At 30.7% G+C, this 17,833-nt stretch overlaps 1 protein-coding gene across 8 annotated transcripts in view; it reads left to right on the plus strand.

Annotated features, from left to right (window-relative positions):
* The first annotated feature begins 3,654 nt into the window (after positions 1 to 3,654).
* LOC126777819 (zinc finger protein castor homolog 1-like) overlaps positions 3,655 to 17,833 on the plus strand; it is a 92,891-nt gene continuing 78,712 nt past the window's right edge. For 7 of the 8 annotated variants that reach the window (XM_050500992.1, XM_050500997.1, XM_050500996.1 and 4 more), the window contains exon 1: positions 4,158 to 4,411. The gene's annotated coding sequence lies outside the window, so the exon portion shown is untranslated. Of the gene's footprint in view, positions 3,691 to 4,157; positions 4,412 to 17,833 lie in introns of those variants that run through there. The other variant, XM_050500993.1, reaches the window with a different exon arrangement.

Genomic DNA, 17,833 nt, shown 5'->3' on the forward strand with positions numbered 1-17,833 from the left:
ACGTCTGTTTGTCCTGAGTCTGGGTGTAATTATCTATATAAGTATGTATTTACAAAAGAAAAGTATAATATGTAGTATATCAGTTGTCTGGTTTCCATAGTACAATCTCTATACAAGCTTAATTTGCGATCAAGATGGCCGTGTGTGAAAAATGTCTCAGGATATTATTATTATAAATGCGAAAAAAGACTTAATTTATTTGCTTGTTAAGCTTTACGTCTTAACAACTCAAACGCTCATCATGAAATTTTGCATTTTCGTTGTTAAGGATACAGAAATGGATAAAGGGCAACTTACACCTGCCCCGTATTCCTTTGCCGGCGAAGCCTCGGAAACTATATGTATATTCAACGGTTTAGTAATACAAACAGAAAGAGTTACTTTCACATACATAATATTATGAATATAGTTTATTTAGTTAGGTTTGTAGGCAAATTGGTCACCTGATGGTAAGTGGTCACCAACGCCCATAGACATTCGCATTGCTAGAAATGTTAACCATCGCTTACATCACCAATGCGCCACCAACCTTTGGAACTAAGATGTTATGCCCCTTGTGCCTGTAATTACACTGGCTCACTCACCCTTCGAACTGGAACACGACAATACCAAGTACTGCTGTTTTGCGGTAGAATATCTGATGAGTGGGTACCTACCCAGGCGAGCTTGCACAAAGTTTCACCACCAGTAGAGACATTGACGCTGAAAAAAATAAAAATAGTTTACATCGTCAAAGCGCCACCGACCTTTTTTTTTTATAGAATAGGAAGGTGGACGAGCATATGGGCCACCTGATGGTAAGTGGTCACCAAGCGCCCTTAGACATTGGCATTGTAAGAAATGTCAACCATCGCTTATAGCCAATGCGCCACCAACCTTGGGAACTAAGATTTTATGTCCCTTGTGCCTGTAATTACACTGGCTCACTCACCCTTCAAACCGGAACACAACAATATCAAGTATTGCTGTTTTGCGGTAGAATATCTGATGAGTGGGTGGTACCTACCCAGAGGAGCTTGCACAAAGCCCTACCACCATTAAAGAACTAAGATGTCCTTTGTGCCTGTAGTTATACTGAGTCACTGATCCATCAATCCGAAACACGACAACACTGAGTCAATATTAACAAATTACTGTTGGACGGTAGAATCTCGATAAGTGGTACCTAGGCTTGCACATAGTACTTACCATCATGGTGGTCATCACTTGCCAGTCTGTCTACCTAATACAATAAAAAATATATATCAATAACAATATCGTACATCTTTAAATGTTTTGTTCTTTCCATTCAAACAAAGTCAACCTTCAATACAAAATGTATGAACGATAAAACCATTCATATTCCTAAAAACCAGTCGCCGACCATTAAATAATTAAGTGCCATCACACCACCGGTTTGGAAATTATTAATTGGTAATCGGAGTGGGCTGGTAACTGGAGCAAGTTTAGCGATTATGTTAATTATTATCATAAAATATCTCGTTTTGTTGTTTTTTTTTGGAGAGTGTTCTTATTTTAAAACAACAATTATAATTTTTTTTTAAGCTAACGTTAGTAATGATATAGTTTTACTAATTTTATGTTAATTTTTGTTTTTATTTTTTTAATATACAAATCTTTTTTTCAAATATGTACCGAATTTGGGGTTATTACTTATTCACTTGCAATTATAAAACAAATATAATAATGTATTAAATATCCTTTACAAACATATTATAGGCACATTGTATAAATACGAGTATAATTGTATATTTGAAGTGAGCAAAACTAGATTTGTATAATTGCGTGATGCTTATAATTGCGATGTATGATGTTAGTAAATGTCACAATTTACATATATACAAATTATATATTGGATGGCTTCATATATAAATGAATACGAGATGTAAATATGACAGCAAATTTTTGTCATCGCAAAGTCAGTACATTCTTCCTAGGCAAGATGTAGATATTCAATTCTAACACCGATAATTGTATATTAATTCTACACAAGAATATATATTTGACTTATTTCCGCCCGCGGATTAGTTCGTGTTTTGGGGTGGGGGGTGAGGTTCTTGATCTCGGTTTTAAGATATAAGATAATAAATCTTGGGGTCCAAATCTTGCGTCAAGCCGTATTACATCAAAATCGGTTCATTGGTTTCTTTAACTTTCACATTTTTAAAATTATTAAAAAAAAAACTTTGGACTATTCGATGATTTTCATACAGGATATAAAATTAATTATATATATGACGATTACATGTACTTATAAATTAAAAAAAATAACAATTGAGTTTCTCCACTCCACCAACACAAACCAGCAACAAAAATTTTAGTCAATACCTAAAATTTGTATTGTTTTCAAAGTATTCATTGTTATTCTAAGTTTATCTATCGACAATTAAAACATTATTATTATCAACCACTGACAACTGCTTTAAATTTTCTAAAACAATATTCAAATTACATTCGAAAATTAATACGCAAAATATCACATTTACAGTCTACATATAAATAGATCTCTAGTAGGTATGAATATAACTACTGTGACACTCCTTTGAGTTGTCTGGTTTAAATTTCGAACAGTCCAGGATATTTAAATGTTTCTTTTTTTATTTATTGTTTTCTACGTTTTTTTTAATTGTCATAAGTTTTTTTTATTCTGTCTTATTAGGTCTTACAAGGCTGCACTGTCGAGTTACCGTTGCCTTCATATCTATTTTTCAACTACTCGCCAGTAACTCAATTAACTGAGCTCTTTCAAACTCTTCGAGCAATTTGCCTACTTTTCCGGCCTATTGGGCTATTCTATAAAAACAAACTCAACTCAACGCAGAAAACCGTCGTGAAATGTCAGAAAGTGATATGCGACATTGACCATTATAATGATAACAATACACAAATCAAAATGGTATACCGCCATGAGTCGGTTGTCAACATTTCACGGGTGAGTAATTGAGTTCTTACGAATTAACACTAAACTATGTTTGAATACCTAATATATTATATAGAGGATACTTACAATGAATTAATATTGACTGGCGATAGGAGTCGCGAGAGAGCATAGATAGTTTTTAACAAAAAAAGTTGTTGGATTTTGGATGTTGTTGGATTGGATTGTGGGCGGTAACTTAGAGCAGGAATGTGTATATGCATAATTACTTACCTACACTAGTCATAACTTTCGGCTGCCCAACATTTCGGTTACTGGTAAGTCTACTTAACTATTGCAGCTTAGAATACAACAGGGTACAGTATCAATATAGCCAACTCTACTACTCGTATGGAGGGTACGTAACGAGGCTTTCGGTTATTTAATTACTCATTATATTCATGTGACAAATAAAAACAAAATAATTAGCACCTTAAAATATAAAACGACTAACATATATGTTCAATGTACACAATATTGATTATAAGTCATTCGCCATTGAAAGAATCATCGCTAATTATTAAATGTAGAGCTACATAAGCGATCAATCAGATCGTAAACCAATCGGTCGAAGGTCGCGTCGTTGCATTACGCTCCAATTTCACTCATAAAAACATCTCGTCCGACCTCACAGTTAACCCTACACCGAACAACACAAGACCCTTTACGTTTTTTGGCAGAAAAAAAAATGAACTCGCGCGTTCTTGCACCCGCTGAGTATTGAAGTATTCGTGGCCGAGCGGCTGCACAGCGCGGTCGCTCCGACGCAAAACGTACATAAAAAATTCATATTTCGAATTTCCAGGAGCGCGGGAAAAGTTTGACATCTGTCAAAGTATTCGTCATAGATAGTAATCCGATGAAACTTATAAATGTAGGCGTCACGGAATGCGTTCCGACGAATCGTATATTTTGATTAGCACAATCGGTGTTTATATTATGATTCGTACAATTTAAAACGGGTATTGTTTTAAATATTTCGACATTGTCAAAGTTATAATACGGCAATTGTTTAATTTAATCCGCGGGAACGTAGTCGTTTACATTTTTGTATAGTTATAAACATTATTGATAATTTCGCGGAGGAATCGTGCGTGGTTTTTATGAATGTTTTTGCGTATCGTGCTGTGGTGGGGGAAGGGTGGGGCCTCCGCTGACTCGTCCCTCTCCTATCGAGTATTTTGATTTAGTTTCCAAGTCTTACGCGGTTGTGGCAATTTTTTCAGTCGCGTGTGTAAGGCGCGCGCGACTGTATCCTTTACGAGTTCCGAATTTTACTTCGTGATCTTTTTTCGAATTTTTCGCGCGCTCCTCGAGCGCGGGCTTCTAACTTTTATTATTTCTTACAGCCAAGTTATCTACGCTTAGTACAAACTTTTTTGTTACAAACTGTGTGTGTATTGCTGTGTGTGATCAACTTGGATTCATTGTGACATTGTGTGTGACTTTTATTTAGTTTTCAATTGCTTTCAAGTTTGGATGTCTTAGATTAAGGTAAGGATATCCTTATTTTTATTTACTTTAGCTTTACTTGAATTAATTTTTGTTACATATGTAGTAGCAATAAAATTTAAGAGAAAATAATGAAAAAAAAAAATTAGTTTTAAAAATATTTAAGTACATGAAAATATTAACTTATTATTATTAATACGATAAACTAAATCAATATATCAATATTTATACAAAAAATATCTCGATAATAGTTGAAAAGTTAATCAAATTTACTTAAAACTAACTTAATATGTTGTATACAATAATAATTTAAGTCCCTTCCTTAAAACAGTATTGTAATTATTATATATTAATAAATTTTGTCTTCGAACAAAATAATCCGTTATTTTTTTTGTTACTACAAATATATCTTACAAGCAGACATGTATCTATATATATATAGGTTTAGGTCATAGGTCGTATAGAGAAGAAAGATCACGCGGTACCGGGTTCAATCCTATATATATCTTTTGTTATTAAAACGGCATATCATATAAGTTATAAACAACAAACAAACACAAAATACATATATTTATAATTTATATCCAATGTGTATGTTCTTAAAATATATATTAAATAATACATTTTTTTTTACATACTGGACTAAAAGCATATTTAATTAAGCGTGTTATAATAATACTTATTTTATTATAAAAATAGTTTTAACTTAGAATTATCCAAATGTACATCACCTCTCTACAATTGAATTAATTAATTAATCATATATAACACATTATAATTATAAATATGTTAATATAATATGCTATTTTAACTTCAAATAATATAAACTTATATTTTCTACAATATGTTAAAATGTAACACACCTAGTTGACGAAATAAAATCACCAATTATTGTATAATTAATGAAACATAACAAGTAATCATCAAACAATAATGTAAATTATTTTTTAATAATGATAGCGCGATTTACACTGGATATCTTATAAGTACCTTTCTAATGAACGGTCAATCATCACGTTTCCATTTAGGAGCTGAGTAATTATAAAAAAAATCTGTAATTAGCACCGCGGGGTAGAAAGTATTTAGCGTTTGGTTAAGATATTACTTATATTCTTCGTGATACTTGCATTTACTATTTAATTAATAATACATTCAAAGAACAATATCTAATTAAATCTGAAAAATGCGTAATCTGTAAAAATTAATCTTTATATCTGTGTAAGTAAATAAAAAAATATATATGTCTAACATTATAATAAGGACGCTTAAAACCTTTTCAGCACGTACGAACGATGTCACTTAAGTAAGTCTTTACAAAAAAATATATATTAATAATATTAAAATAAAATAAAAATATGAAACTTCCAACACGTTATATTCCTAATGTTTTTATAAAGAAGAAAGATTATAATTAATCGTGAACTGCGTTTGAAACTTAACGGTTCGGATAATCAAATGTAGTTTTAACTTAATTTCAATATAATGTTACATTATCTGTGTACTTAAGATTTACTTTCAAATATTTAAACTGAGATTATATCGTAATAATTCTAACAGCCTAAAATTTCTTATTCAAATAGTCATTTCGTTTTCTCAATAGCCTAACAATAAACTCACTAAATGATTAAAAGAATGTAAGAAACACAATAATGAGATTCAGAAGTTAAATTATATTTGTGTAATTTGAATATTTTAATCATATCCATTGTTGAAAAACTATTATTAACACCAAAACTAACGTTTGAAAACAAAATACGCGGGCGAATTAACCATATTTTTATTTACAAATAAAATAAAAATTGATAATTCAAAAATTAAATAACACAATAAATTTTATCATTTAATAAATAAATAAATTTGTTTTGCGGTTACATTTAATATTTTATTATTCAGAATTATAATTAAATTTGTAAATGTAATTCGTCTCCTGTTTACACTTTACACAGATAATAATTAATTAAGAATGACGAACGACGAATTTGTTGCATACGTTTCATGTATTTACATAAATGCATGGATTTCCATACATTAATTTAAAGAATATTTTTATTACAATACTTTATCACATAATCGTTTCTTGCGGTTTCATCTTCAAATGCGGCGCCTTTATATTGCGTGAACTTCGAAGACGAATTGAAATAGATTATTTTGTCTATAATTGATAAGTAAGTTCTTTTTAGGAGTTTTTAGTAGGAACTAATTATTCGCTCAGTAAGACTTTAACCGTTTCATGATTCATTTTTAAGCTGTTGCGAATATTACTATCGAAACTGCAAATGAAAATGTCTGTCCTATTATATTACATGTATGTTTGTATGTTACTTATTTGCTTATAGACGTTTCGATTAATTTGAAATTTTGTTACTTTAACGTAATATTCATGAGGCATGAAAACTATTGTAATTAAAATCATACTTACTGGCTAGGTCTGGCTCTATACTAGGAAAAATATATTTAGGATCATTTTATATTAATATATGACTTAAATAAGATGGTATGTATACTATTTACGTTTATATATAATACTTTATATAATGAGAATTTCGTTTTGTTTCTATTGTACATATTCTATGTACTTGAATAATAAACGTATTTGATTTAAATACTTAGTTAATATCATATAATGAAGCAAAACTTAGTTTCGTCAACTTAGTACTAAGAGATTGTGTGTTATTTACATTTATTGTTAATAAGTGTATAATATAAATTATAATATGTAATATTTAATTATCATTTTAACAGATTTGAAATTATGTTGTAGGATTAATTTTATTGATATAATAATGAATAATCCTTAAGCGATTCGAACGAACGAAATCAATTTTGTTTATTTTAGTCTAAATTTACATTTGTTTAATTTAAATTTTTACAAAATGCCACATATTTGGATATGAAATTTAAAACACGTTACAATACTAATGTTAATATAAATAAGAAATATTTCAATTAATCGTGAACTGTGTTTGAAACTTAACCGTTTGAATAATCAAATATAATTTTAACATTTCAATATAATGTTACATTGGCCGTGTAATACTTTCAAATATTTGAGCTGAGATTATTTGGTATTTATAGAAAACATATTGTTATTTTATATTTTGTAATATAATTTAAGCACCAGTAAATTTTCATGTGCTTAATCTGTGATTATAATTCATCTTGTGTTTGACGGTGAAGGAAAACATCGTGAGGAAACCTGCATGTGTCTAATTTCACTGAAGTTCAGCCGCATGTGTATTCCACCAAACCGCATTGGAGCAGCGTGGTGGAATAGCTCCAATACCTTCTCCTCAAAAAGGGAGGCTGTTACTGGTAATATAATTTACGTTTTAAACAATAACAGTAATACATTAAAGTTTATTCTAATAAGTCAAAATTTATCTGTGTTGGAAATTTAGACGTAAATAAAATATTTTTTTTATTTGTATTACGAATATTTCAATTCGGTAAAAAGTAATAAATTGTCTATGGTAAAATCTGAAAGGCTTAGATTAGAATCTGTAATATTTGACAGCAAGACAGGCTATGTTTGAGTAGGGTATATGAAGGATACCTCTAAAGTATTAAATTATTATATAATAATAATAAATAAACTAGACTTAAGACTTATAGTGATCTTAGTTCGCCCTAAGTAAGCCCTAAATAATAGTAGGAGAGAGGTGTTAGGTACACTATTTCCTCTTCTATATGCAATAATTATAATATGTATGCAAAATTTCATGATGATCGGTTGAATAGTTCACAGGTGAAAGCGTAACAAACGAACACATATACAAGGATTAATACAATTTATTATCTGTATCTCAAAAAAGTTAGTCCCCAAGTTCCGTAAGCTATTTGAGTACTTACGTCTCATGAGGTCTGCCCTTAAATAAATCCAATGGCACGTATCCGTCAAAAGATAGTGTTTATCAATATCGAGAAGTTCGTGAATATTTACAAACAGTTATGAATCAATTATATTTATCTTTCGAAATAAAAAGAATATTCTAGAAATAGTATATTCTAAGTGATTAAAAGAAACCACCACATGCCTACATGTAATTAAAATTAAAGAATGTCTTTTGTACATAATTTATTTAGATTTGTGTAAACTACACATGTGTACAATAACAGCAGTAGACTTTTTAATTTATTCAATTATATTTGAACAGTATTTATATTCTGTAATTTAATTATTAATATTAATAAGAGATGTATATATTAGCTTATAATTTTATCACAAACTTTGTTAACTACATACACCTTTTCGTTCTTTTACTAATTGTAACATTTCATTTATTTAAATGTCAAGTTATTTAATGTTTCTTTTTTGTTCATTTGCGTCAAATCGTAATTCTAAATTTAAATTCTATAATTGAATTATTAATATTAGTTGATTGACAATATACGTTTGATATTTAGGCGATGTGAAATGTTTTATAATATACATTAATAATATTTCAAAAATAAATGTTTGTTAATATTATAAATAATAAATGATTTTTTATAATTTTAATTAAATAAAACAAAATGTTATGTTTTCTATATATTATGATAATAAAGTTTGAATAATTTTTATTTAAATTTTTTGAAATGACGTAAAGTGACATGACATTTTTGGTAACTTCTTCGTAACTTTGTAAGCGCTATTTATAAAACAAGCAATTTTTTTATGTTTCTCAAGATTAAGGAAAACCCCGTTTCTTATAATTCATATTTAATTTGTAATCATATTGGTGGTTTTTATTATGAATATTTACTTGACTATCGTCTGTTTTTGTGAATTTTAATAATACACACTTTGATTTTAATAATATTGCAAAAACTGGTTACGACTGATGCTATTATAAGCTATTTTTTATTGTTAATATGTTGCGTTATCTATTTTGTTATTCTGCAAACATCAGTATATGTTAAGCGAAATAAATAACGAAAATTGCAACGCAAACGTAAGTTATGCAAGGATGTTGCACGAAATCGACACGCCCAGCCTTATCAGTGGAAAAAAAATCGTCCTTTCATCGGATAAGGTCGCAAGCCGTTCATTCGGTCATCCATTCACCCATCAGGATTTCGACCGGAAGCCCGCCTTATCAGGCGAACGGAGGTGACGTCACAACCCTCACCAAACAATCAATGTGAGTCGAACGTGATCGCTATATAAATACAAAATATAATATACAATCATAAAACAATGCGAACCGGGAAACGTACGAAGCAGTAACTTGTAAATATTCCGAATATAATGTTCATATATTTTAAAAAGTTATGACCATAAACAATTGTGTTTAATTTTATTGTGTTCCTTGGCTCTTTGTTATAGAGCCGCGTTGATGTCCATAAACATTTCGTACTTGCCGCTCAAGGGACATTGATAATATTCAAATATTCTCACGGTGCTAACTGGAAACGTACGTGTATCATAATATATATCTTTCAATTGTAATTCCGAATGGATTTCCAATAAAAAACACATTTCCTAATTTACTCGGACCCGTGTACTCGGTATTGTAACAGAACAATGGTATTGAATCACGTCACGTGACTCATTCGAATACACTTAAACGGTTATCGATAAAAGACTTTTCGATTTTTCAAAACTGCCAATCGTTTTTCGAAGTCGCTTAACTTTATCGCCCGTGGAATTCCAATTTTCTAATATTTCCGTTCTCTCGACCACAGAGTATTGACTGATACAGATGAATTCTTATTAGAATTTTATTTGAATTTAATTTTCTATTATGTCATGAAACATAAGGTAAAGAGGTCGAGGCGTTTAAGTACACAGACGATATTTTCACATTTGTAAAATTAATAGGGACATATCAACGACATTTATTACACATATCTAACCATTACTAGCGAAGCCATCTTAAAAGCACCACTATCCCACAATCAGACATCTGTCCGCCCGTCACATCCCGGTCCGAACCATATACAGGTTATTAATTGTTACTTACAATTGCAGATTGGCAATTTATTCAACTGATGTCTCCATTACCGGTATGGAAACTATTATTTTTGACATTTGATGGTAATTTTGTCTCGTTATAGCTCCTATTTTAAGCTAGAAACAACGATGCGCTTCGCCGACACGCCATATGTAGTATAATAAAATGTCCTTTGAGTTTTTACTGTAGAAAAAATCAATTAGATGTCGTTTTACAGTTAATACACTTTAAGCGCTAATTAAGTCATTATTTATCTTTTATATTTTATCTTGAATGTCTTAACAAATTGAACGGATAACTTTGTACGTTTTTCAACTTAATTTATGACCAAAATATTTATGTACAATTAACTTAATTAACTAGGTAATTAATTAATCAAAGGCTAAATTAAAATCCGACCAAATTGCATTGTCACTTACATTATGGTTAATTATGTTATAAGCGTAAGATTCTGTATTTTACAGGATAAATGATGTTCACATCGAAAGCGGTAACATTTTATATTAATACGATTTTGTCGTCTCATAATTATCATAATAAACGGACACATTGCGGAATCGTGCATTTTTGATCTTCTCTTTCTCATTATATATCCGTCTCCTTCGCCCCACACATGCAATTGTCATTAACCAATTAGTAAGCAATTTTCGCCCTTTCCACCTATAGATAAGATACATTTCAGCTTAAACAATTAATATATTAAAAATCCAGCTGCTTGATATTACGTTTCTTAAAAATGTGCCATACTTTTAAGTAATAAGATACAATTTTGAACACAAATACACAATCAATGAAGCTCTTGGTATGAAATGCGAAATGGATTATTTTTTCAAAAATGGAATTAAGAACAGACAATAACGCTCATTGTTTTAAAGATGGCTGCATTGTTGGTTCAAATATGAGATTATAACGGTTTAAGATAACATAATTTGAGGTCAAATTAAACGGAAATACATATTTATGTTACATTAAAAAAATACTATAAAGATAATTTGCGACGACCGGAAACGTTATATTAAATCTTTCTTAAAATTCGATTCACAAGTGTACGATAATTATAAATTCATTGATAGATTTTTTCTCGATTTCCTGAATCGGCGAAACTTGTAAAACAGTATTTAAATAACATACTTAATTACTTTTATTTTTATAACCTTTAAAAATGTATTCAAACAATTTAATTGCGAACCAAGGCCGTTACAAATAAAATGCAAACGCTATTTTCAATTTAAGTTCAAACGTGGAACGAGTTCCATTTTATACTACTTACGCTTCGACCTCGATCGTATACAAATAATATAAACAGCCGATAGACACATTTGAAATTTTATTTAATCCTATGTTAAATAATAAATTTTAACGAATTCCTGTTTCAAATTTTAAAATAATTTATATTGTTCTTAAAAAGTTGATCATGCATAGGCAAAAGAATAGATTACGAGTGACGTGTCGAAACTTCCACAAAGCTGTACGTTACGAGTAATTTAAATAGAGCGATCCCTCAATTGGGGTTAATTCCACTGTTTAAGGAATATGGAGTTTAATTACAAACTGACGTATGCTTGTGAAATAAAGAAAATAACACAAAATTAATAATGACATCGCTACTCGAATTTTTATTGATGGTTTCTCATGTCTATATTAAACTGAGGTCCGCGTATGTATTCAATTTAAAGGTTATCTACACAATAATGACTTAGGAATAGCTTATATGAACGTGTGTTTATATTATGTTCTAACTTTTTTATATTCAAGTGTGTGGAGCTCCCTTAAATTTTTCCCTAGTTTATGTATGATGTATATGTATTCGTCTTTTTTTATATAACACGTTAATTTAACTTATTTTAAGTCTAATAAGTTAAATCTAAGTATCATAAGTTAAATTTTGATTGTTTGTAATTATTATTTAATCCAGCAATTAATACAATAACGTAAAAAAATACTTCAATCGAACTTTATTATATCTGTTAGTCGGTAACGAGCTATAAAATAATTTAGATTGTACAAAATATTTCATTTGATGCAAATCGATTTTTCGTGTTTGGGAATTCAACTTTTAAAGATCAATCCTTAATTGGCGTTCTACTTTTAAATTGAATCGAATATAAAAATTTTCTGTTTCTAATATTGAGATATATTCCAAATACAAATAACAAAACGTTATTTGAATAAAATCAATTAAGCATAGTACAATCGGGCGCCTCTGGTTTAGACTTTCAATTCGGTCCGGAAACTTCAAATTCTAACAACATAAAGAGCACGTTTGCCACTCTTACATCACAAGACTTGGAAGTTTTTATCAAAACGTGATCACTCTTTTTGTTGAGTCCACATATTCAGATGTGTAATGACCAATCTCCGGGCGTCGAGAAAAAAAAGACGAGAGATCATTCGAGGCATTAATGCATCAGTTACTAAACCGTCAGAGGCATGCTCTTGCGCATCCTTAACGCATTCATAATAAGAACAAGACGTTCCATTTTCGAATTACAAACGGGGAGCGTTCCATCATCGAATAGACGGTTCATATTCAAATTTCTGTTTTGAAAATAGAACGAGAACATTCGAAATTAGATCTGAGTTTAGAAAACTGTGGCCTGCTCTAGAGCCCTGAGTCAACGATACATTTGATGCGTTCAGGAAATTAGCCGGATACCGTTCGAATACTTTTTTACTCACACTTAAATAATATTTTAATATTTTCAGTCATATTAGATTCGTCGTCGACAATTGATTGTGACCAAAAGATAGCTTGAATTCAAATTGTTTTTGCCGTTATTTCTTTGTAAACTTTTTAGTTAAATTCCTCACAGAAGGATTACTAGGTAAATTTAAGCACATTTTAACCGATACAAATAAATAGCTTCGTCAGTATCCGGGTATTTGGTTTTAATTTAAGTCTATTTGTAACGAATGGAAAATACACAATGAACGTATCGCAACAACGAAAATTGAATTTAGTACATCTCGGTGTGATGTTCACAAAATTAAATTTCTATCAATATTTATCTTCAATCAATTCACTGATTGAATATTAAAACTTCGACAAACACGGGGGCGGTCGTGACATGCAATACATACTTTATATATTTTTAATTAAGTCTAAAACATGCTACGTTCTAACCACATATTCGGGGTCAACACTCTTAGATCAAGCGCTTACCATTCTACTCTGACCTCCGAGACCACTATGTTAACACTTACCGTGGGTCAACAGTAACTGGTAGTTTGATCCCGCAGCGTGGTCACCCATCAATCAATGGGATCATATCTCCGCCGAAACGAAACTAGCTGCGTCCGATATTATGATTTTATACGTTCGGGTAATATTTTATTCAAATCTAAAAGTTGATTGAATGTTTTAGTTAAGATGTATGGTTTTATGAGCTCGGATGGAATATTATAAATAATCTTTATCGAATTTTGTTACACATCAAACGCATTTGTTTAAATGTTTATCTTAGTTATTAAAAAAATTAAGTCTGCAGGAAAACATAATTCGTTCTCCAGCCGGTCCCGCACGTCATAATCCGTCTCGACGTTCGATATTTGAATACTCTTAAATTTGGAACGCGCTTGTAATACGAAGTTAGTTCGTTTCGTTTTTCAATTGCTTCACTTATATTTTGAATTTAGAACGACGAGTTTAAGATATGAACGTTTTGCTTTTTTAGCTTTCGCTGACGTTCGAAATTTGAAATGTTTGAATGTTACACGTGCGCTTCCAAACTGGCAATATTTTATATCGAGGTAGGTTATTTAGAGCTTCATATTTTTTGAGTATAACGTTTTTTTTTTCTTTATGATGTTCTTAATATAGAAAACGTCTTGTTAAGTAATATTATATATTAAATTAAAGTAAGTAATATGTTTAGCGAGTAAGTCGTAACCAGAAACAGAGTAAACAATGCGAACAATACATAGATAACTTAAGACATATATCTTCTAGAGACTGACCACTATCAACATGGCACGCCAAGGTATGCGACCCGCCACCCCAGGTTACACTGGCACGCGCCAGCATACACAATGGCCAGGTTACGTGGTTACGTAACCACACGCGTACAGAATTCACCCGTCGCGATTTCTCTCACCTTTCATACAAATGACAGTACAATAGAATTTATTCGATAGTTAAAAATTGTCTAGACGTGCCCGTTTCGGTTGATGCAAATTGATTGATTTGTTCTTAGGAAATTTTGATATTCAAATGTTATTATTAATTTAATGAATCATAACTTCACGAATTATTATAAAGTGTATTTATGAAATAATTATCGTTTATAATTTACATTTGTAAATAACGAATTTCTTTATGAATGACAAAATATCAAACAATATTTAAAAAATTGGGACAAACATTTAAATAAAATGTTTTTTTTTTAATTTTGTCTTATATAAGTGCTAAAGGTGTTAATATGTTTTAATTAGATTTGTATAATAATGAGACTAATTAAGTCTCACGTTTTGAATACTTAATTTGAATTAGCTTCGAGAATAATTTAATACTAGGCTGTGCCTGCGCGTGGACCGCTCTCATTCTGACGAGACTTAACACCGCGTCAGAGGTCACATCTCGAAGACAATGCTCAATGAAAGCCTCGGGGGAGGGATCTGGGGGGAGAGGTAATTATCCCCCACTAGTCCGCCACGCCCGCCATTGTGTCGCGAATGTGTGCTGAGGTGACGATATAGGATATTTTGATTTTTTTATTAATTGTCTTTTTTATTGTTATTTTAAATTGTGATTTTTTTATTATTCTCATTTTGCAAATAACGTTTAATATTTTTAAATGATATAATAACTTTATCAACGTATAATTCTCATCTAACTAGTAAAATCCAGTTTTGTGAAGTTTTTTTGTTATCGATATATATAATACTAAATAGTATTATTTAAATCCTTGTTTGTTACTTTTTTATCAATGTCAATTTTTCATGCCTCTTGTCATTAATTGTATATATTTCTCTAATTAATTCATTCAACTCACTTCGTAGCATAAGCGAAAACCGACATATATATGAAATAAGAGTGATACGCAATTTTGATGCGTATATCCATTAAATGTTATAATTATTACCGTCAATGGCGCCTATCACTGTCTGACATATGACGATATTGGTCTGAGGTGAGATTTTCCTAACACAATTCCTCAATAAAATGCGAACATTTCAGAAATCCACTAAAAGTAAATCTGCTTCACATGGTGACAACCGACTTATGGTGACCATTTTGAAGTGTGTTTTCTTGAATTGTTATAATTGTCGATTATCACTTTCTGATATTTTACGATAGTTAACTCTACTGATAAAATGCAGAATACAGTAAAAAAATTCAGTTTAAGGGTTTTTTTATAGAATACGAAGGCCACCTGATGGTAAGTGGTCACCAACGTCCATAGACTTTGGCATTGTAAGAAATGTTAACCATCGCTTACCCACCAATTCGCCACCAACCTTGGGAACTAAGATATTATGTCTTTTGTGCCTGTAATTACATTGACTCACTCACCTTTCAAATCGGATCACGACAATACCAGGTACTGCTGTTTTGCGATAGAATATCTGACGAGTGGGTGGTACCTACCCAGACGAGCTTGTACAAAGCCCTACCACCAGTAAACAAATTATAGAAAATAAAACGTAATGGATCCAAAGGACCGGACCTACCAATATATAATTTCATAATCGCGGTATATCCTTAGTATTTAAAACAAACTAAAGTGTGTATTTATTATATAAAATGCTGGAAAAGACTAAATACTGTTTCTTGCCGGTTCTTTTCGGTAGAATCTACATTCCGAACCGGTGGTAATATTGAATTTATTCAGTACTATGGTAGTAACATGAAGATGTATTTTAATTTTGACTCAATAAGTTTATCCAAAGTCGCCGCATGCGCAGTAATAGGCACGGCTCGTACGAATATAAAAATCTCATATCAATTCGGATACGTGATTGATGTTATTGCTTCCCGAATTGATGTTTTGAAACTGTGCCGGCTTTTTGTGATTTATTCCAGGAATCACTGAGTTTCGACATTTGTTGCCTTTTTTATATTTTATTTTCTTATAATTTTTACCTGTTGTATGAAATTTTATTGCCAATGTTAAATTATTGAATTCGTTTTTTAAACAAATTCAAAAATCAAAATGACAGTCCTTTTTTTGGAATGTTTTTTTCATTAATCGTAACCGGAATCGAGACCGGAAAAGAATTTAATTGAATTTGAAAATGGAATTAAAATACAAATTAAAAAAAGCATGTTCTGTCACAATTTTAATAATTTTATCAATTTACAAAAGAACATCATTTATAATTTTGTAAGCATATACTAATTTAAAACTTTTGAAGCATAATGTGTATTATATTAATAAACAAAATCCACCCATCGTATTCATTAAAATAACTCATCCTAAACGTAAAATATCCAGATTGTCGATAAAGTTTTTATTAGATATCGTCTTCAGACTGACATAATTTACTCATAAGTGTTTAAGAAAATAAATAAAAAAAACACATGAGTAAGCCCGTCTGGTAACGCCTGCTACTCAATAACGCATCTGGATTATTTCTACATCATAAATTGTATATTTATAAATACATAGATTGTGGGAAATTACATTTTATCGGTAAATATAAATCGTTCTATATTTAAATATATTTCGTGTTTAACGTTTCATTTTATGATCAACTATTTCACCATTTTAGGCGTTCTTTTTTTAAATATTTTAACTTCTAATTCATCTTATCCTTCTGGGATACAATGTAGTTTACAAATATCAATAAATAAATGTATTCAAATGAGGTTTGACAAATACAAACCATAGAGGTATTTAGCGTTTTATTTTATTAGTTTAATAAGAAAAAATGAATGTTTAATTGATTTAGTTAAGATCGATCCGTCCACAATCAGCGCCCGGCTCGTTTATGAATGTGGTATTTGTCCGTTTTTAGCTTCATTCCTGTTCCGCGGCAGCAAATTAAAAATGTAAGAATTCTCGCTTCAAAGGAATTTATATTTTATTTCATTTCATTAAAATCCGCCATCTTTTGTTTCCCGGGGCCCGTTCCGATCGGAATTCATATTTTTCTGTGTTTTGTTTCGGTTTTGCGAGCGCCGTATTGTTTTATTGTTATGTTCGGTTCTAAGCGCTGCGGTTCACGTTCCGAAACGAGTATTAATTTATTTCTTATTTTTGATGAATGCGACTTTAGAATTTAAAGACGTATTTTAGTGGCGATTAAGAGGGAGCGATTATAATTCGGCTTTTGGGACTTCAATCACGATTTTTAGTTAGAATTCTGCGGGTAAAAAAATATGTCGGATCTCCGATTGAAATCGCCTTTGCCAGTCAAGATTAATCATAACTCATACCGTAACACATCGTGTGCTTAAACTATTAAACGGTACATCGACTCGGAACAGACGTAGATACGTATCGTTTACCGAAAATAATACGGGCTCGGTAATCTGACGTTCTCATACGAGATCTCTTGCGCAAGACATTTCCCGCCTTCCGACAACAAC

Source organism: Nymphalis io, chromosome 24, assembly GCF_905147045.1.
Source record: "Nymphalis io chromosome 24, ilAglIoxx1.1, whole genome shotgun sequence".
NCBI lineage: Eukaryota > Metazoa > Arthropoda > Insecta > Lepidoptera > Nymphalidae > Nymphalis > Nymphalis io.